The following is a 23473-nucleotide window of genomic DNA, read 5'->3' as shown; positions in this document are numbered from 1 at the left end:
TCAGTGATTATATCCAATTCTTTATATAAGAATTTAAATATATTTCTTTCTAGATTGTTTATAATACTATCAAGAAAAATTGAAAAGCAGACTTTCACACGTCATGTCTATTTTTACTCTCTGCTATGAGAGTCCCTTCTGCAGTGTGTGCATTGCATTTGAATGCATAGCCAGCTTACCAATAAATATGGAAGTACCTTCATATTTCATAGTTGTGATGTCATCAGAAGGTTGTATTTCGTGTCCATCTAGTGATCCCATGAAATATGATTTCACTCAGTTTCAAGTTTTAATTAACAGATTTCTGGTTGGATTTCAACAGTGCTTCCTCTGCTGCCACTTTTGATATTTTGTTTGTTTACAAAGCTTAATGGTATAATTTTAATTAATCTTGTAAAATTTATAAAGACCTTCATTAAATGCTATTGCAACAAGAAGCAATGCACACAAAGAAAGACCTTCTTTCTCTATGGGGCAAACCTGTGTCTGAGGATTTGCCCTTAATATAGAGCTGGTTCAATTCTAGTACATAAAGGATGTATGGAAAGCTTTTGGCTGGCATTCTGGATGGGAATAATGATGGCTAGAGAATCTACTAATCCCCCCACTCTGTCCCCACCAACAGAAGTACCCTGCAGGCAGGTTGACAGAGAACACCTGCAAACATATGCTTTACAATGTGCAGGTTTCCCTGAGAGACATCATACAAATGAAATCTCATGTGATAACCATATAAGCTCCACTGTTGCTAGAGTCCTCTCATTTTAGTTGAGATAGGAATGGCCTCAATAAGATTTAGGATGCTGATTTGGTTTTTAACAGTAGCCTCCAGTTTTTGGATCATAAAATTATTCTTCTATATAATTTAGGAACCTATTAGATTACACATATTTCATTGCATTTATTACTCACAGTAAGGTGATTGTATTTTCAAAATAAAACCCAGAACATATAGTTTTGATACATAATTCCTATTCTCCACCTCCTTTATTTTTGTTTTTTTTTTGTTTCTAGCTCTCTTATTTAGATTACACACATCTATATTGACAGAAAGATTCCTACTTTATCATCTCCATCATTCAGCATCACTTCCACTTCTTGCTCATTTCCAATATTCCTAGCAAACTTATATACAGTATATTTAATACTCTATGTATTTTCTATATTTACTCTATATTTTCTATTTCAAAACAATTCTATCTTGTCTTATTTTTAAGTTTCGATACATACTAAGCTATTTAGTTTAAATGAAAAGTACCCTTTGCCCTGTTTTCACTAAGTTTGAGAACCATCTGACATATCTTTTAATCTAGGATGTAGGAGCCTCCTCTGAGTATATGGAGAGCATTTTGATAGCCTGTGAATGCAAAAGCTTCATATGTTCCATTTGTTTATCTATCCGTCAGTCTCCTATATCAGTCTTCACTTCTCTTTACTTATGTTACTAGGATCTTTGAAAGTTTACTAGTATGAATGCAATGTTCAGTTCTCTTCTGCAATCTCTTTAGTCATTCTTTAATATGTTTTTTCCTTCACTGTTATCATTTGTTTCCATATGGATGACAACCAGTGGGAATAATTCAGAATTATTCTCGATTGCCATGTCATACTGTTCTCGGCTTTCTGGGCGATTTCTGTCATCTTTTCTTTTAATTTCTTAGGGGAGTCACTGCCAAGGTCATCAGATCTCCAATGGAAGTCAATGAAGAACAAAACCTGTCTTTATTCTTTGTCTCCTTATCCCTCCCCTCAAAATTTGAAGTAGGGAGGTACCTCAGTTATTATAAGCCACGTAGAGCCATTTGTTTAACTTCCTCACTGTTCCCTAATATGCCTAGTACTATGAGCTTGGTGAACCATCTGTTCTGCCAACAAAGTATCAAAGATACACAAGTTCATTGGAATGTCAGTAACATTATGCAGGTCATAGTAATCCCTTTACAGTACAATTACTGAATGGAAGACAAGCTTTGAAGTGAATGTATGATGAGCTGTCCTATACATTTCCACAGCAGATGTCCATATTTTTTCACCCTACCAGAGGAAGAGCTCTTTTTTCTCTTCTTTCTCCCCATCCACTTTTCTCTGTTCTTACATTCTATTATATTCTTCCTCACGTTTCTTCTACTGCTTATTCCTTCTTCCTCGCCTCTCTTTCAATTTACTCATCCAGCATTTTTTAGTGAACAACACATTTTTGGAGGGTTGGGAGAGTTAGAGGAGTATTGATCACATAAAGGATTGACTTCAATGATTGTTACCATAATTTGATCATGTTTACTTAAGTGTACAGACTTAATTCCAGGAGTTACAAACAGCCTAACCCAGTCTGATGTGTTTTGATTGCAAAGGCTTATAATACAGAAATAAGACAATATATTTGTTCAAAACTCTCTAATAAAATTATGTGGCTATAGTAACAATATCAATAAAAATGCTTATATATACTTGATTAATTTAAACTTTAAAAGTGTTCAGAAACTGAAAAATAATAATAACATGAGACTGGCCATACTGGGTCAGACCTCTGGTCCACCTTCCGCAGTATCCTCTCTTCTGACTGTGGTCATTGCCAGATGCTTCCAAGGGAATGAACAAACAGAACGGGGCAATTCACTGAGTTATCCATTCCCTGTCATCCATTCCCAGGTTCCAGCAGTCAGAGTTTAGGGATACCCAGAGTATGGGGTTGCATCCCTGGCCATCTTGGCTAATAGCCATTGATGGACCTATACTTCATTAACTTATCTAATTCTTTTTTTTTTAACTGAGATATGCTTTTAGACTTCATAATATCCCCTGGCACTGAGTTCCACAGGGTGACCGCACGTGCGAAGAAGTACTTCCTTATGTTTGTTTTAAACCTGCTGTCTATTAATTTCATTGTGTGACCTCTGGTGCATGGGTTATGCAAACGGGTAAATAACATTTCCCTATTCAGTTTATTCCCACCATTCATGATTTTATAAACCTCTTTCATATCTCCCCACCCCCACCATCATCTCTTTTCCAAACTGAACAGTCCCAGTCTTTTTAATCTCTCCTCAGATTAAATCTCCACACCCCTAATTATTATTGGTGCCCTTCTCTGTATCTTCTCCAATTCTAATATATTTTTTGAGATGCGATAATGAGAACTATACTCAGTATTCAAGGTTGGGCATACCATGGACTTATATAGTGGCATTATGATATTCTCTGTCTTATTATCTATCCCCTTCCTTATGGTCCCTAACTTTTTGTTAGCTTTTTTGACTGCCGCTGCACATTGAACAGATGTTTTCAGAGAACTATCCACAATGACTTTCAACATGATAACAGCTTATTTAGTCCTCATCATTTTGTATGTACAGTTAGGATTATGTGTACTACTTTTCATTTATCAGCATTGAATTTCATTTGCCAGTGTCTTCCCGAGTCACCCAGTTTTGCAACTCTTTGCAGTCTGCTTTGGATTTAACTATCTGGAGTAATTTTGTATATCTGCAAACTCACTGTTTACCCTTTTTCCTGAGGCTGTTTATGAATACTGTATGTTGAACAACACTGGTCCTGCTGCAGATCCTTTGGGACCCCACTATTTAGCTCTCTCCACTTTGAAAACTGACTGGTTATTCCTATCCTTTGTTTTTCATTTTTTAACCAGTTACTGATCCATGAGAGGACTTACCCTCTTATCCCATGACTCCTTACTTTGCTTAAGAGCCTTTGGTGAGGGATTTTGTCAAAGGCTTTCTGAAAGTCCAAATACACTATATCCACTAGATCAACCTTGTCTACATATTTATGGACACGCTTAAAGAATTTTAATAGATTGAAGTGGCATGATTTTACTTTACAAAATGATTAAATGATTAAACTACATCAAGAAAGCAGTTCAAGTTTAATAATGCCAGCAGTTGGACTCATGGATTATGACTGATCAGTGCACTTGTTAAAATTGATAATGCACATACCAATCCAAGACCATGGTATATTGCAGTGTCTGGTATGGCACACAATTGTGAAAAGTAACAAACATTATCAACAGTTATATTGATAGTTAGTAGAAAAGTAAGAAGACTGTTAAATTTTAGTGGTTTGGCTTTACAATTTTACTGTTTCTTGGAGGTGCTGACAAGTGTCAGAGGAGATAGCTCAGGACATCTCAGGTGAGCTGCATAATAATCCTCTCTGCATGCCCTTTAATCTGTCCTGACTTTTGATGACATTATATTGAGCAGGGTGACTAGGAGGCAGAAAATGTCCTTATTCAAAGAAGACAAAGGGCAGATCAGTGAGATACTCTGTAAAAACAAGGAGTCCTTGTGGCACCTTAGAGACTAACACATTTATTTATTTATTTACTCTGTAAAGTTATTCATCAGTGTGGTCTAACCTGAATTGCTACAGGAGTGGAAGGGAATTGCACAGTGTACAACATTCAGCAGCCATGCAGCTATCATTCAATGTCCGGACCAAATTTTTCAGTCTTAGATTCTACTTTATCTCCCCTACAGACATGGTCAGTCTGGCCTAGCAGTCACAGCTGTGCTGGGGTCTGCACATCAGGGACTGTAGTTGCTGAGCAGGAGTCAGAGGAATTACAAGAGCTAGGTTCAGTAAGCAAGAGTTGGGATCAGAGTTGGGCCACAGGTCATAGGTAGTACCAGGCTGGAATCAGGAATCAGGGTCAGAGTCACACTGGAATCAGACACCAGAAGACAAGGCAAAGTCTGGCATCACGGCAGGCCAAAGTCTATGTGGTTCCCCAGACAACTTTCTGGGGCAAGCCCAGGTTAAGTGGGCACTTGGACTATCAAAGGGCCACAGTGTACTGTCACTCTGGCTCCCTAGGGTGGTACCTACTCTCCACAGTGCTCCCTGGCTGCAGGTCTGCAGTACCTCCCAGTGCTATTGTGGGAATATCAGCAATCCCAGGCTCTATATATCCAGCCCCTTATATATATCCTTAGTCCCTTACACAGACCTTCTGAAAGTGCAGAAGGAAAAACACATTAAGTTCTGCAGTGGTTTCTCTCAGTCTTTCTCGACATAAACCTGTAAAATGCCACTATGAGCATGTCTACATTGCAATATAAGCTCAGGCTCAGAATCATGCTTAAGCCCTTACTGCCATTCTGTCTACACACAGATCTCTCAGGCTCAGTTCTAGGACCACGGGAAGGCAGAAGGTCTGAGCCTGAATCCAGAAGGGACAGGGAGCTCAAGCCCTATTATTTGGAATGTACACACAGCTGCCCAGTCCCTCCGTCCACACACTCTGGTCCTTGGAACCTGTCAGAACTATTCCCCAATGCAAACTTCTTTTGTCCTCTCTCCCAAGAATTGCAAATCAACTCCAGGGAAATGGAAGCACCTGTCCCACACCTTCCCCACATATACTTGTTCTAGTATAGCAACTCGGTATTTAACCCTTCCATTTTATTCTGAGTGAAAATGCACCTTAGGAGAACCTTTGGTGTTTGCAATGGATATCGACTAGTATAGTACTTTACAAAGTATACTGCATTGTGGTCACTGGAGCACATTCCAATTTTAGTTAATTTCTGGCGCAAGGCCAGCAAAACAATCGATTTTAGTCAGAGTACCAGGAATGACAATGCATTCAGCAACTAATGCAGAAGTTGTCAGTATTGGAAATTTACCGGATCAGTGACCAGTGCAGGGAACGGATTAAGCAACTCACGACCAAGTACCAGAAAACTCGGGACCACAACCACACCTCTGGCAACTTGCTGACATCATGCACATGTTATGATGAGTTTGACTTCTTATTGGATCTAGAGCTTGCCAAGCCAAACTGTGGCAGCCTCATCAGCGAAGTGCAGAGCCCTAAGACCACCATCAAATCTGGTCAGAGGGCAATCATCAGTGATGTGTGATATTGACAGTCTTTGGCCACAGCTGTACTAACCTAAGGACTTCCAGATTTTGTGTGCCAGGGGACTAAACATTTTCAGAATGATGCCTGAGTCACTGAAGGTACTCACTGAGAGCTTTGTACCTTGGAGGGCTTCTGTAAAAGCCTCCACAGGAATCTGGCTTGGATGGATTCAATCCAGGGAGCCATGGAGAGAGACACGGGATGCCTGTGCCAGAAACCCAGTCTTGGAGGCAATGGGCCTGCCCTGTGGAGCTGTGTGGGTCCTTGCCACACTTAATGGCTCACTCCCAAGAGACTTGTGCATAGACCAGAGCCTGTGAACAGAGGATGATTTTTATCCATCAACATGTGAGCGATATACCTAGCACACTTCCACTGCAACACTGAGTTTGACTGGGTGCTGGAGATTGCACTGAGCCCTGAGCCACCAGCAGTGCACTAGTCAGCCAGGCTAGTAACCTGCTTGTCCCAGAAGCCAACATGGAAATCAGTGGGAGCCAGCAGCAGGCAGCAAATGAAGCAAATGAATAAACTGCAAGCTTGGAATAAACTTGCAGCCCCCTCCCTTTGCCAATCAGGCACAACAAGAACTGTTATTTCCCCCAAAATGTGCAATATTTGAAATTATAGAGGAGGTTCCCCCAAACTCCATTTTTTTGGAAAAATAATATAAAATGTTGTGATTTTTAACTTACCATTCTCTCAGCACTTCTTTCACTGAGATTAACCCAGCTGTGTTCAGGGAGCTTTTGTGGTGTGAAGCAGCCCTCTGGCAATCTATTGAAATTCCGTTTCAAACAGTAACATTTTCTGTCCCTGAAATTCCAAAATTATTTTTTTCTGAGCTCCTACCCTGAGCTACTAAAGACAGTAACGTTCCGTGTCCTGTCCTGTTCCAGGCCCCTCGACCGCCACAGGCTGCAGTGCCTCCACAACTCACCAAACCTTCACAGACCCTTCCAAGAGGAAGTGTTTATGGGATGAACTTATGCTTGAAGTTCTGGACAGGGCCAACCCTCAGGTCAAGTACCAAAGGCAAAGGGACTTGTAGCAAGAGGAAAGACAAGCCCAGAGGAAAGAGGAAAGGTTCAGGCTGGCTTTTCAGCTTGAGGACAGGGTTGAGGCACAGGAGCAGGCATTTGCTTTGGAGTTCCTGGAACAGGAACAATAGTTAAGGGGGGAAGGCAAAGCACAACAGAGAGAACTGTTTGGGTGGTGGCTGTGTCTAACAGCCACAAGAGTTTAGGCTCCCGCTGTGCCCATACCATGTCCCGCTGTGACCCCTCTGTGGAACTCTGATCTGCATTCCAGAAACAGCTTGAACAACTGGCTGGGTGGCCCATGCAATTGGGCCCTATGAGCAACTGGACAGAGAAAATGTGCCCATGCAGTCCTCAGTGCTGAACCCTTCCCCCTTGGATATCTCCAACCCCCCCTGAGCCAACACAACTGCATGGCAAACATGGAAAGTAGGGAAAGGAAAACCAGAGGCCGGGGATAAACAATAGTAAGCAAATATACATAGTTTTACTGTTTGTGGTTGTTTATGCACTTTGTTCATGGTTACTTTTAAAGCTTTTAAAGGGATTAGGGGTGCTAATGGCAGCTGGTCCACAAGGCAATGGATTAATATTGTACTTTTTCAATACATGTGCAAAAATAAATGTTTTTACTTTATAAAGAAATTATATTGCCATCACTGCATATAATGTGTATGTCAAAAATAAAGGTAAACACATGATCAGGGACAACTGGTAAGTTGTATGCAAAACCCATGTCTTGGTACAGCTACAATCCATACTGCTCCTACCCTCCCTGCATTTCATTAGTGGTCACGTCATTCAAAAGTACAATGCATGTCAATCAACAACTGCACTCACCCAAGCACATTCATAAAGGTACTGTTCTCCATCTTCCAGTGCCCCATAAAAGTCCATAATGTTGGAATACAAAGCATACATGAATACAAAGCCCTGGGCATCCAGCTCCAGCTGGGTTAGGTGCCATTTTGGGCTGAATGTACCAGTTCAGGGGCCTCTCACAGTTATAGGTCCATTCAGGGAGGAATGGCTTACCTTTGTCTTCACAAAGATTGTGAAGAGCACAGCAAGCAACAGTAACATGGACAGCATTATTGATACTAGAATCCAGATGAGTCTGTATTAGGGGTGTCGATTAATCGCAGTTAACTCACGCGATTAACTCAACAAATTAATCACAATTAAAAAAATAATTGCCATTTTAATTGTGCTGTTAAACATTAGACTACCAATTGAAATGTATTAAACATTTTGGATAGTTTTTTACATTTTCATATATATTGTATTCTGTGTTGTAAAAATGATAAACAAAAGAAACAGTATTTTTCAATTCACCTCAGACAAGTACTGTAGTGCAATCTCTTCGACGTGAAAGTGCAACTTACAAATGTAGATTTTTTTTGTTACATAACTGCACTCAAAAACAAAACAACGTAAAACTTTAGTGCCTACAAGTCCACTCAGTCATACTTCTTCTTCAGCCAATCACTAAGACAAACATAAGAACATAAGAATGGCCATACTGGGTCAGACCAAAGGTCCATCCAGCCCAGTATCCTGTCTACCAACAGTGGCCAATGCCAGGTGTCCCAGAGGGAGTGAACCTAACAGGTAATGATCAGGGATAGCTCAGTGGTTTGAGCATTGGCCTGCTAAACCCAGGGTTGTGAGTTCAATCCTTAGGGGGGCCATTCAGGGATCTGGGGCAAAAATTGGGGATCGGTCCTGCTTTGAGCAGGGGGTTGGACTAGGTGACCTGCTGAGGTCCCTTCCAGCCCTGATATTCTATGATTCTAAGTAATCTCTCTCCAGCCATCCATCTCCACCCATCCTGGCTAATAGCCATTAATGGACTTAACCTCCATGAATTTATCCAGTTCTCTTTTAAACCCTGTTATAGTCCTAGCCTTCACAACCTCCTCAGGCAAGGAGTTCCACAGGTTGACTGTGCGCTGAGTGAAGAAGAACTTCCTTTTATTTGTTTTAAATCTGCTATCCATTAATTTCATTTGGTGGCCCCTAGTTCTTTATATTATGGGAACAAGTAAACAACTTTTCCTTATTCACTTTCTCCACACCACTCATGAGTTTATATACTCTATCATATTCCCCCTTAGTCTCCTCTTTTCCAAGCTGAAAAATCCTAGTCTCTTTAATCTCTCCTCATATGGAACCCATTCCAACCCCTTAATCATTTTAGTTGCCCTTTTCTGAACCTTTTCTAATGCCAGTATATCTTTTTTTAGATGAGGGGACCACATCTGTATGTGGGTGAACCATGTGGGTGAACCATGGATTTATATAAGGGCAATAAGATATTCTCTGTCTTATGCTCTATCCCTTTTTTAATGATTCCTAACATCCCGTTTGCTTTTTTGACTGCTGCTGCACACTGTGTGGACATCTTCAGAGAATTATCCACAATGACTCCAAAATCTTTCACCTGATTAGCTGTAGCTAAATTAGCCCCCATCATATTGTATGTATAGTTTTGGGGTTATTTTTTCCAGTGTTCATTACTTTATGTTTATCCACATTAAATTTCATTTGCCATTTTGTTGCCCAATCATTTAGTTTTGTGAGATCTTTTTGAAGTTCTTCACAGTCTGCTTTGGTCTTAAGTATCTTGAGCAGTTTAGTATTGTCTACAAACTTTGCCACCTCACTGTTTACCCCTTTCTCCAGATCATTTATAAATAAGTTGAATAGGACTGGTCCTAGGACTGACCATTGGGGAATACCACTAGTTACCCCTCCCCATTCTGAAAATTTACCATTTATTCCTACCCTTTCTTCCTTGTCTTTTAACCGGTTCTCAATCCAACAAATTTGTTCACATTTACAGGAGATAATGCTGCCCTCTTCTTATTTACAATGCCACCAGAAAGTGAGAACAGGCATTTGCATGGCACTTTTGTAGCTGACATTGCAAGGTATTTATGTGCCAGATATACTAAACATTCGTATGCCCCTTCATGCTTTGGCCACAGTTCCAGAGGACATGCTTCCATGCTGATGACGCTTATTAAAAAATAATGTGTTAATTAAATTTGTGACTGAACTCCTTGGGGAAGAATTGTATGTCTCCTGCTCTGTATTACCTGCATTTTGAATATACCTGATGTCATAGCAGTCTCAGATGATGACCCAGCACATAATGTTCATTTTAAGAACGCTTTCACTGTAGAATTGACAAAACACAAAGAAGGTATCAATGTGAGATTTCTAAAGATAGCTACAGCACTCGACCCAGGGTTTAAGAATCTGAAGTGCCTTCCAAAATCTGAGAGGGATGAGGTGTGTAGCACGCTTTCAAAAGTCTTAAAAGAGCAACACTCCACTGTGGAAACTACAGAACCTGAAGCACCAAAAAAGAAAATCAGCCTTCTGCTGGTGGTATCTGAGTCAGTTAATGAAAATGAACATGCGTTGGTCCGCACTGCTTTGGATTGTTATTGAATAGAACCCATTATCAGCATGGATGCCTGTCCTCTGGAATGGTGGTTGAAGTATGAACAGACATATGACTCTTTAGCGTAAATATCTTGCAATGCCGACTACAACAGTGCCATGTGAATGCCTGTTCTCACTTTCAGGTGACATTTTAAACAAGAAGCAGGCAGCATTATCACCTGAAAATGTAAACAAACTTGTTTGTCTGAGCAATTGGCTGACCAAGAAGTAGGACTGAGTGGACTTGCAGGCTCTACAATTTTACATTGTTTTATTTTTGAATGCTGTATATATAATTCTACATTTCTAGGTTCAGCTTTCATGATAAAGAGATTTCACTACAGTACTTCTATTAGGTGAATTGAAAAAATATTATTTCTTTTGTTTTTCTATAGTGCAAAGACTTGTAATCAAAAATAAATATAAAGTGAGCACTGTACACTTTGCATTCTGCGTTCTAATTGAAATCAATATATTTGAAAATGTAGAAAACATCAAAATATTTAAATAATAATTATAATAAAATATGCTATTATTGTTTTACAGTGCGATTGTGATTAATTTTTTTAATTGCGCAATTAATCACGATTTTTTTAATTGCATTTCAGCCCTAGTCTGTATACATTGCCAGTGGGATTTCAATTAGCCCAACGCACATTCAACCACAGTTCTACACCTGCTGAGTGTATAATTAAATATTCATTTCATAAGCCAAGGCAACAGGGGATACACTGGGTCCCCCAGTCGGGACAGTAAGTCCGTTTATGTCATGTGGTGGGAATAGTGTCCCAGCCTATCTATAAGTATAGACTGTTAATCATCAGAAGACCCTAGCATCATGAACTTTTCCAGTGCAGCTGACAATAAGTTCATAAATTGGCCTCTTTTGCCCACAAGTCCTAGGTTCTGAAACCTGGGCTGAATCAAGTCCTACTAACTCTGGGCTTACATTGCATGTAGACTAACCTAAGATCTATACATCTGTGCAATAGAGTACTAGCATTTAACACCAGAAGGGATCACCAGATTGTTTAGTTTCAGTTCCTGTATGTCACAGTCCACCAACACTACCCTGCACCCACACAATAAACCCAACAACCATAAGACTACCTTGTGTAACCCGAGAATATTAACCAAACTTCTTTTCTTATACCACTGTCTCAAAATGTTGCATTTCACACAATTGAATGTTTTCATTATTTGAAAGTATCATGGAAGAGGAGGGATAGGAAAATAATTGGGGAGGAGTTTGCAGCTGTGCCATGCAGCTAGCCACTATTTTGAGCAAGTGGTTGTTTGTTTGTTTTTTTTTAAGGGGTGGAGAGTGAGAAGAGATTGCTAGCAACAACAGAAGAAGCGAGGGGAAACAAAATTAGTAGATGGGTTTGTGGCCTCTGTGGCGTAGACTTGTAAACAGTCAGTGGTTGGGGCTTTAGCATGAGACAGAAGCAGATTGCCCGGCTGTGGCACACACCATTTTGAAAATCTATATGTGGGGAAAAGCTGTGAAAGGACACTGTGGGCCAAGGAAATGACAGAGACTCAGAAGGGCTTCCAGTTCACATCTGCCAAAACTGACTGTGGCCTTGGGACAACCGGAACGGATACTGGAACACCAGTTTAGTATGACACTAAATTGTGAAGATGGATAGTTATATGCTGAGATTCCCTCCATAGGATCTGCCTTCTCAGTCCCGGGCTGTGTTTCTGGCTGGGAATTCCAACATGGCTGAAGTCAGGATCTTGAGTCCCAAAGAAATCTTGACTTTCTGGGGAGGGGTCTTCACTGCCCTCCTCGTGTACCTTCTCCAATGACTCTTTCTGTTCATCATGTTCATCATGACAGGTGAGGGATGGGTAGCAGGGTCCACAACCTCCTTGGCTTTGGTAATAGTGTAATTGATAAAAATCCTGTCCAAATCCTGAAAAAAATGTTACATTTCCACTGCCAGACATCTTCCTGGCATCTCTCTATATTACTCGTGATGATTTAGTATGTTGCTTTTCAAACTGTCAAACAATTGAGCATTTTATTCTTTGACCATATGTTTGGATCAGCTCCTCCTTAAACTCCTTCTGTAGCATCTTCTTTACATCTTTATAATTTGTCTAAATAACACCTGTGAAATTACATGTAGTTTCTTTGTAGGGTAGTTACTTCACAGTCCCTACATATAATTTAGTAACTGTTATAACCTTGCATTTTTAAGGCAAAATGACTAAAATGATTTACTAAAAGTAAAAATCACTTTTTAAGAAAACAAAATAGAAACCTTGATATAAATGAATGATTACTATGGGAACAAAGGGAACATACATTTTGAAAAAAGGATTTTTTTTTTCAGTAGTAATCAGACCATGCCACTTAATGATCTATTTGATATATCTACAGAGCCCTTCTGGATAATAATACATCACCATTCAATGCATTCTAAACTGAAGAACACCAGTTTCCTTAGGGATTTCTATTTCCCAGGATAAACAATCTCACTATTTGACATATTTGCAGATAGAGCAAAGCATACCAAAGAACACAGGGCATGCTCATTAGATTGCCAACATTTGAAAAATATAGTTTGCATACAAAGGTACGGATATAAGGATCAAAGTGTTAGTACAGGTGTGACTATGTGTAATAACCTTCTCTCCCTCTTTCCCCAGGTTTTTGAAAAGGTTTGAATCGATGATGTTAACATTAATGCACATACTTCTACCACTAAAGGTGCAAAAGGAGTAACTCCATCAGCTGGCAGCAGTAGTAGGTTATGTCTGTATATATACAATGTGGCCTAGCTACCAGAGGAAGATAAACACACTATACAAACAAGCTGAATATGCACATAGAGCTGAAGCAATGCTAGTGTATGAGGGACTAGGGAAGCTGTTCTCAAACTATGGGGCAGGCCTCCCAAGGGAGGCATTGGAACGTGTCAAGGGAGGTGCGATTTATGTGCTTTTTTTTTTTTTTTAAGAGCTCTGGCTGTCAGTCCCAGGTGGTTGGGGATTGTGTGGAAGGGCAGTGCATACTCAGGAGGTGGGGATAGAGGGGACAGTCGGAGCCCCACCACCCAGGCTCAGGCTTTCCTTTCCCGCCCTGCCAATCACTCACCTGGAGGTGGGGGGGCTCTGGCTGTCAGCCCTGGAGGTGGCGGGGCTCTGGCGGGGCTCTGGCTGTCAGTGGCAGCAGCAGTGCACAAGTAAGTGTGGAAATGGGGTGCTACATCTGCTGTGAAAAGTGATATTGACAAATATCACTTTTCATATTAAAAACAATGAGGAGTCCTCGTGGCACCTTAGAGACTACAAATTTATTTGGGCATAAGTGTTTGTGGGTGATAACCAACTTCATCAGATGCATGGAGTGAAAAATACAGTAGAAAGGTATAAATATACAGCACATGAAAAGACAGGAGTTGCCTTACCAAGTGCGGGGTGAGTGCTGACGAGGCAAATTCAGTCAGGGTGGATGTGGCCCATTCCCAACAGTTGACAAGAAGGGGTGAATATCAACAGAGGGAACATTACTTTTTCTAGTACTAATGAGGCCAATTCATATTTCATATTCATACTTTTCATATTGCATCCCTTACTTTTGTGCTGTTGCACCCTTATTTCTAAATCTGCTGAGAAACTTAAAACTGATTAATATAACTTTTCACATTGCCACCGTTACTTCTGTGTGGCTGCTGGCACACACTGCCTTCGAAGCTAGGTGGTTGGCCAGAAGCCACTGCTCTCCTTTTTGCTTTCAGAGCTGGGTGGTGGTATATGTACTTGTGGTGAGGGGGGCGAAAATGACTACAGACATAAAAAAAATCAATCAAATAACTTTGAGAACTACTGGACTAAGGTAAATGCCTGTTTCAAACTTCAGAGCATGCCTACTGTGAAGTTGATATTTTCCAGAAGCAAGCTCAGAGTTCTCCTGCAATTAGGAAAGTTCTGAACCGTCTCTCCACCCAACCTGAATCTTGAGTGATTATTAAAGATTAAAAGAGACATCTTCAAATTCCACTGAAATACATTTATCAGCACTATTTTTCAGAGATACAATGGAACAATTATACATATTTTCCTAAAAAGTAATGACAGTCCTTCTGAATAAGGGCAGTTGATTTGTAGGCACTTAGTTTTAACTGGAGAGGCAAGGAAGTTTTTTCACCCTGGCCCAGCTCTACAAAACAATGTAGGTGTTTCAATGCTCAGTGTCATAGTTCCTATTTTTTAGTCATCTAGAAAATCACAGACACAAAACTGTGATGCACAAAGCCTGAGCCTAGGCTTCCTGTACGATGAAAGGAAATGGAAATGGTCCTTGGAAGTTAGGTGCCTGTTTTGGCTATTGAGTCATGAACCCTTGTCCTGGAATCAGGAGGCTTACATGCCTACAGTAGAAGGAGCTAGGCAAGCCCCTGGTTCCACACCAAATGGCTGAAGAGGAGGAGGTAGTCCCACCTTGTAACTTTTAGCCCAGTGGTTAAAGTACTCATCTGGCATGGTGGAATTCTAGGTTCAATCTCCCCCTACCTGACAAAGGGGAAGAAAGGATTTGAACAGGTGTCCCGCACAACTGAGGAATGGGTTCTAACCTCTGACCTATACAATATTCTGATGTGCAATTCCTTTAGACTCCTGTTCAAGCTGTTCCAATGTGGATCAATAATGAAAGGGTGACTGGAGTAGGGGGACTGAATCCTGCGTTTCCCACCTGGGTGCCCTAACCACTGAACTATAGAGTTATTCTCACTCTGTCTGGCCCTATTACTGTTCCACTATAGATATATACTGAAATAGTCACTGGGCTAGAGAGAGAGAGAGAGAGTTATGAGGTAGGCACCAGCACCATCACTTTTTCCTCCTCCTCCAGACAGTTTTTGAATAGAAACCCGATATGGTAGGCAGCCACTGAGCACACATACCAGACTGAACCCTGCCCATGACTTAGGTGGATGGATTGCCCAGTTCATGAATCACTCTGGGGCTTAGGTGGGAGATAGGTGTCTAGATGCCTAGAACAAGGTGGCAATGCACATGCCCAGAGGCAGAAATTTAGGCATTGGGAGGACTTTTACCCTGATAATGTAGGCACCAAGTGAGATTAGGCACCTACAGAATTTGATGGGAGTTTTGTAGATTGCAGTGGAGAATAAAACTGAGGTTTAGGACCCTATGAACCTTTGTGGACTCCACCTCTTGCACCTACTGCAGTTTTGATTCTGGCATCTTATCCCCACCTTTGAAGGCTACTTTTAGTTCATGAGACCGATTTCCTCACCTGGCAGATAAGAGCTGAGAGTTTGGCAATGGGCTTTCCCTAAACCTGCTGTATATGTAAATGATTCTATCTCCCTCTGTTCTCCTTTCCATCGTGGGCCAGCTCTGAGAGAGCTAACTACTTGCCCTATGCATGCCACTCCTTGGCATGCCACTGCACTCCTTGCGGCAAACTAGGTAACTCTCACCCTTATTAATCTGCTACTAGTCGCTTATCTTCATAACTATTCTTGGGTTTTATTTGCAACAAATTACTAGATTGATCTAGCTATTAACTTTAAGGTAGAAACTAAAGCTTATTTATTTATCTTATGAATTTTTCCTTTAATCCACTAAAAACTAACTGATCCGCCTATTCCCCTCATTGCCAAATGTCCATGCAATCCAAACTCAGGTCGTGGTAGATAGCCTATCCCTGCTGAGCCAATGGAGTTATACCAAAGATGAATTTGGCCCAAGTTGCTTTAAAAGTAAGATTATATACCATACTTAAGTGCATGACCTACAATTTACAATGGTCACCAGTTATTAGGTTTGTATTAAAACATTCACAATATTTACAATATTGCAAGCTGATCATTCTTTTTTTCTTACAATGTGAGAAGGCGTGTGTGTGATGTCTAACTTGGGAATAGGTTTTGCAGTATGAAAAGTAAATCTAATGGAGGTGACACATTGTGTCCCTCCTCCAAGTATGTGGGAGTGGATGTTGTCTGCTTTACTCGTCATGTTACTGATATTTTTACACTAACATATGTTAATGTCTGGTAATTTGCTGTTAATTTGTTTTGATTTGGATTTTTCTTCTGTCTGAGCCACAGGCTGATGGAACTGGTTGTAACTTCAACTTAAGGGGAAAAAATGAAATGCCTAGAAGGAATGATGGAAACTGTTCAATACAGCAAAATCAGTATCTTATTTAGTTATAAATGGAGAAAACAGTAAGAGAGCAGATATTGCATGTAGACAGAAGCTCTGACTTAAGAAAATGGAACAATGAGAATTAAACAGCATGAGTTTCAGATATTTATTAACTGAATAAACAGTTAACAGCATTTATTAACTGAATCTGAGAGTAATATTTATCAACAAAAATGTCAAGTTTGTACTCAACAAGTTTAATTAAGGACAGTGAGGGCAGCTTTGTAGTATTACAAGCAGCATTATATACTACACCAATCACAATACTTGTAACAATACAAATTGCAATGTAATAATGCCACTGTTGTGTACCAAAATCTATGACTTGTAAGCCAAAGTAAGAAAAGTGAAATTGGAACTACAGCAAGAAATCCCTTCAAATAAGACAAATGCAGAACAATAAAAGGATATATGTGATAGGATCTCTTGGGACCCTGAAGTAATGTAATGATGGTTCTACCATTTTTGCAGACTATCAGAAAGCCACACAGTGTCTGACAACTTGTTCTAAGGTGGATGGCAGAGTGGGAAGAATTACATGGTGGTGAACAATATATTAAAACTTATTTTTTTTAAAGATTTAGAGATCTTAAAAGATCCAGTCGGGTCTAATGGAGGGTAAAGCAGAGTTTCATTGTGCACAGCATTTTATTAGCAAGTCAGAGGTTTGGTCACACATGTGTAATGTTGTTAATCCCCAGTGCGAATTACACATACAGTTAAACAGCAGTCCATTTTAATAAATGGAGTTTTAGCATTAACACAAAGCAGTGCAATTTAGTGTCTAATTTACTATTGCATTACTTCAGGTTTACATCAGTTTCACTCCAGTGGAGTGACACTGGAGTAATACAGGTGTGAATCAGGTTCTAAACGTGTTAATGGATGTGTCCCTTTCTCTCTAATGCTGTTGAACAGTGCTTTAAACATGTAAAAGCACAAAGTGTTAATTAGTATATACAGTAAAATCTGTACTAGAGAGGCCTTGTATTAGGGATTTACATGTAATCCACATGCTGCAAACAGACACAATTACTATATAAGTGACACACCAGCAGAAGTGGAACCCTGGTCTTTCATCTTCAAAACCATACACCTCTACCACTTGAGCTAAAATTATCTCTCCTAGCTACTGCTAATAGGTTTCCTATCCCCTCTGGGAAAAGAACTAGAGAGTAATGCTGCACATATATAGACAGTACATTATACTACCTCCTGCAGTAGGATGTCACCATAACAGATCAAATAGTTCCACTCCACCTTCACTAAATGAACACATCTTTTATTTATCGGCTTTTTCAGGTGATTCATCACTGGAGTATCTCAACTGATATGCACAGGCTGATATATCCTGTGCATATCAGAATGAGATTTATGTTTTTTTTTTATTGGGGGGAGGGATAGCTCAGTGGTTTGAGCATTGGCCTGCTAAACCCAGGGTTGTGAGTTCAATCGTTGAGGGGGCCATTTAGGGATCAGGGGCAAAAATCGGGGATTGGTCCTGCTTTGAGCAGGGGGTTGGACTAGATGACCTCCTGAGATCCCTTCCAACCCTGATATTCTATGATTCTATGAACACCTCACAATCATTGATGAATTGAGCCTTGTCATCCCTCTTAGGTAGGGAAGAATTATCCTCACGTTGAGGATGCGAAATTGAAGCAACAAAGGTTAAGTCTCAGATCCTCAAAGGTATTTAGGTACCTATCTCCCATTGAAATCAATGACAGGTCCCTAAATACCTCTGAGGATATAGGCCTAAATATAATGCCCAAAGTCAACCATCAAGGCTGTGGCAGAACTCCTAATTCCAATGCCAGTGTCTTTAACCCCAAGAATATCCATTGGTTAAGCATCCAAGTTTTACTCTTGGGCTGTTTGTACTATTCCATAATACACATACGCTTGAAAAAAGTACTTGTTCTTCCTTCCTAAGGGCTCTCGCACACAGAGTAGCACCAACATTTGTCCTTTCTTGCCTCTGTTTAATGACCATCTAGTGTTGCTAAGGGAGACAGTGAGACATTTTGGCCTACAGCACCATCTATATGTGGATGGCAATAAGATCTATCTGTGCCTTTTGTTGAACATTTATATTGCAATATCTGTTATTTCCCAAGTATCATAGGGGTAGCCGTGTTAGTCTGTGTCCACAAAAACAACGAGGAGTCCAGTGGCACCTTAAAGACTAACAGATTTATTTGGGCATAAGCTTTCATGGGTAAAAAACCCATTTCTTCAGATGCATCGAGAAGAAGTGATTTTTTTAACCCATGAAAGCTTATGCTCAAATAAATCTGTTAGTCTTTAAGGTGCCACAGGACGCCTCGTTGTTTTTGTTATTTCCCAGTTTCTGATAAGGGGAGGGAAATGGATGGGAGCAGTCTAGCTTCTGATCAACACATAAGATGTAGGAAAAAAATTACGATGACTGGATTACGTCTGTGAGTCTGCCTTTTACCACTCTAAGTCTCTATTAACTTCTCATTGAGATCAGTGAGAGCTAGAGTTGGCCCATAGTTTGTATTTTTCAGGTCAGTGTGAGTTACAGCCTCCACGGAACAGGTACTGTGTCTTTTCCCTTTGCTCTACAGTACTGAGCACATTCATGACTTTCAGGGGTTTGCCTAAGTCAGCATAGCAAGTCTACTTAAATCCTATTGTTTACAGACATGTAGCTAATCAATGGGTCACTTTGATCAATAGATCACAGTTTCTGTCTTTAAAATTATTATAAATCTTCTATAATTTAATATTTTCATTGTTTTTAATGTGTATAAAGCACGTCTCTGACAATGGACAGCATTACAGATTGTTTTCAGTGTTGTAGCTGTGTTGGTCCCAAGATATTAGAGAGACAAGATGGGCAAGATAATATCTTTTATTGGATTAACTTCTGTTGGTGAAAGAGACAAGCTTTCAAGCTACATACAGCTCTCCAGAGTTTATCTGTGTAGATAAACGGTATTACCTCACCTGCCTGGTCTCACCCTTGCAAATTGAACAGTCAACAAAAAGTGTATTCCAATTATTCCCAACTTTGCACAGTGTTTTCAGCATCAGCATCAGATAAACAGACTCAGGTAACACTGATTTATTTAGAACTGGATTCTCTATTTCAAGAGCACAAAAAGCAACATAATTTTCTGTAGCTATAAGGTTAAAATATAAACAGATTTCCCCTTATCCAAGAGAGGATGCCACCTGGAACCTAAAGGAACTTATTTACTGTGGCAATAATCTCATGTAGAAATAGAACAAGTCAACCTTTTCCCAGCATTTATTCTTGAGCTCTGACCTCTATTAATCAATCTTTTTAAGAGACACAAACAGCAAAATATACTTTATAGAGCCTTCTGTTCCCAAGTTGTATTTACAGAGGGCTGCTTTTTCTACCTGGATAGTAGCTTTGCCCAGGTGCTTGTGCTCAGTAATTCAGCACAGCTAGGGTCAAATTCCTTGCTTTCAGGATCTGAGTAGCTGCAGTCTGCCGTCACCCTTTGGTGACCATAAACTCATAATAGTATTATGCTCCATTGTAATCTGAATTACAGTCCAGTATCCATATGAGTAAGAGTGGAGAGTAAAGCTGTAGGAAACTTATTATATGTTCTTATTCAAAAGGGTTGAGTAAAAAATAACACAGCATTCATAATATTTATACACACACAAACCTTTCCATATGAAATTATATATTCTTCTTAGTTTTTCCTAAATTCTGTGTGATGATTGGAGCTGTTCTCTAACAATGTTGTTCTCTCTATGTTGATCCAGTTATTGGGACATTTATTGTATGAATATGTTGGGATAGTTAATAGGATGGGGGAGTATCAGGGAAAAAAGCAGGAAGAGATACAGTGGCTCTCCACAAACAATTGGGGATTGTTAATAACTGAACTGTTAGTGTCAAAGGTTTTACTTCCTCTACAGCCAACCTACAAAACCAACTGTTCTCCAGAAGGTTGAAGCTTGAAACTCACAAGAACAAAAGTACTCTGACAGGATTAGATGGGACCCCCTCACAAGATGGGGAGGCAGTTGTCTGGAGGAACTGGAATGTGACAAACATCCATTGGGATAACTGAAGAAGTTAGACATGTCTAGCTTAACATCAGGGTATGATAAGCCTTTAGGTAATATAGATGCAAGGGAACTCTTTATTGTTTTGTCATGGAATACCACTGGTTGCAGACTTCCAAAGGGAAGAACTTCATGTTGTCCAAACTCAGTTAGACCAGCAGGGTAAGCCTGGTTGATACACTGGCTCCTGTAGCCCCTCTAAGAGTGGGAAAATTGCAGAATTCTACCATAGGATAGGCAGAGGGGCCTGACATGCAAGGGGGTTCACTCAGAGTGACTAGGAAAGGGTCAGAAGTGCAGTTAGCCCTGTAACCATGACACCCTATTACTTCAGCACTTTTAGTAATTTTTCAGAACCCAATTACTTGCTATAAATTCCAAAGAATGGATCTAAGCCACCATTTTGGTGGAAGAGCAGTTTGTTGGTTCTGTGTTAAGCAACAGTGTGTCAATAAGGAGTTCTGATCAAAGTGATACTAGAAACACCTTCTCTGTCTTTGGCAAATCCCTCTTTGCCTGTTTCTAATTTCACTTTGCAATAATTTTACACTGGTATAATCCATTGACACTGCTTCTGATTTATACTGGTCTAACAGAGAAGAAGCAGAGTCCAGTGTCTCATTTCCCTCTCTCTCTAAAATGATACTCCTACCTACTTATATACTACTATCAAGGGTGATGTGATAAGAAAGAGCCCAGTCCTCTTCTGATTTAGATCACTGGGAGTTTTACCATGTCATCAATGGCATTAGAACAGTATCCATAAAGTGATTTAAACATGAACAGCACTATAGAAGTGCAAAGCATTATTATCTTGAATGTGAAATACTGCTGTTGGAAAGAGGAACAGAAGCAGCAGCATCCTCCAGAACTAAAAGCATTTTTTTTTTTTTGAGGGAAGGGAATGGAGTTTGATTAAAATAACTAATATAGCAACTACGTCTTTCCAGTTGTAACGAGAAGATTCCTAGAATCAAGCTTAATTTGTTTAGTGATACTGTAACACCCAGTCTAGGCTCCCAGCTCCTAAGCCATCACCTCTCTTGGGCAGAGACCCATGTCTTTGTCCCTCCTGACCAGGATATTTCCATATTGCACAGCTTCCTGCCTATACTGTGTCCTCCCCAGAGAAGTCAGGCTTCTAAGCCAGCCTCCTTTACTTTTCTTGTCAGAGACAATACACCAGGTAATTGCCACTGTTAAGCTACTACACAGCTCTTTCTAAGCAAGCACATTTATTCTTAAAAGTAAAAGTATTACAGAGAAAACATACTAAAACAATAAAAGACGCTACCTGCATGTTATTAAGCTTACCAGAGATCACCCCTGCCTCCAACAAGGGCTCTAGATGGCACACAGTCCTTCAAATCCCACTCAGGAGTTTTCCTGTGGTCCATGACTACTTTTGCTCAGAAAAAAAAAAACACTCAATAGTAAGTCAGCTACTTTTTTATACAATCTGTCTTTGAAGCTTCGTCCTCATGTAACAGGTGGTAGCAGACAAAGGATGAAGCTTCAAAGGCTGAGTCCTTAGGTGGCAGTTTGCAATTCCCTCCTCCCAGGTACATCCTAGGAATTCCACTTCCCAAAATATCATTTGTGTCTTCTACATTGTTTAACAGTCTTTTGAAGCTCACTGTACTTCCTAGGGATTGCATTAATCCTGTCTTCTGCATTAAGAAGTTCCATGCTATCACCCAATAATACACAAACATTTACATTTTTAAAACAATAAACTCTTAAAATCACATTTAAGAAGGTACAAATTCATTTAATATTTTTTCCCAGGCTACTGAAGGAAATTGCTATAACTGTCACAAGTGTAATCTATGAAAATGATAACAGTTAACTTTTTAAATTATGTATAGTTTTGCTTCTTGATTGTGTATTTACCCTTTGTTTATATCAGCATAAGTGTGGCTGCTATTGTCCAGGAGAAGAGCCGTGCCATACAAGTGAAAGGTTCCTTGCCCTTTGGAGTTTACAATCTAGAGAAACAAACTGGAATAATGTGGACTGATACAAAACAAGAAAATAATATAAATACAAAGTGTCATGAAACTGGTGATTCACTGACCAGATTATATTTGATAGTTGTTTTAAGTAGGGTCAAATGTAATTATAATGTGTAATATCCCCCCACACTAGTATTTAAAGTAGATATCCTAGACTTGATATATTACTTTTGTTGAAATATATGGGTCCATAGAGCTAAAGGTGTTAACATAACCCAGGCACTCTCCAACATTAACAATTTTAAAGAAAGTTTTGTATTCAGAGACCTCAGACTGCTTAGTACCATGGCTAATATACCATTACAAACCCTTTTAATGTTTTATTGAAGAGACAGAAGAGAAGGGGAAAAAAAACATTGAAAGCATTTCAAATATAAAGTATTAAATAAGGCTTTCATTTAACTTCCCTTGCTCCCTTTCCCTTTAGCTGGAGAGAGTTTTTAGAAGGAAAAAAAAAACCCTTCTTTCACAATCCCTTAGATGGAAATAACTATATACTTTTTAGAGAAAAGTGAAGTTACTTATGACGGACTGAAGTTTTTGTTGTTGCTGCTGTTGTTAAAGTCCAACCTCATTTCCTAGAAGACAAAACAAGACAAAAACATAAACAGGGGAGAGAACAGAACAAAGCTAGAACATGCAGCTTTTGTCTCCGAGGTTGACATTCACTGGCAATCTCACTGCTGGAGAAACAGTCACAGCACATGGTTTTGCAAGCTACTCAGGGTACGTCAATACAGTGTTTTGGAGCAAGCCTCCCAGCCCACATCGACAGACTTGGGATAACAGAGCTTATGCTAGAA

This window comes from Eretmochelys imbricata, chromosome 3 (assembly GCF_965152235.1).
Source record: "Eretmochelys imbricata isolate rEreImb1 chromosome 3, rEreImb1.hap1, whole genome shotgun sequence".
Taxonomy (NCBI): Eukaryota; Metazoa; Chordata; order Testudines; family Cheloniidae; genus Eretmochelys; species Eretmochelys imbricata.
Note: the sequence above shows the minus strand (reverse complement) of the source record.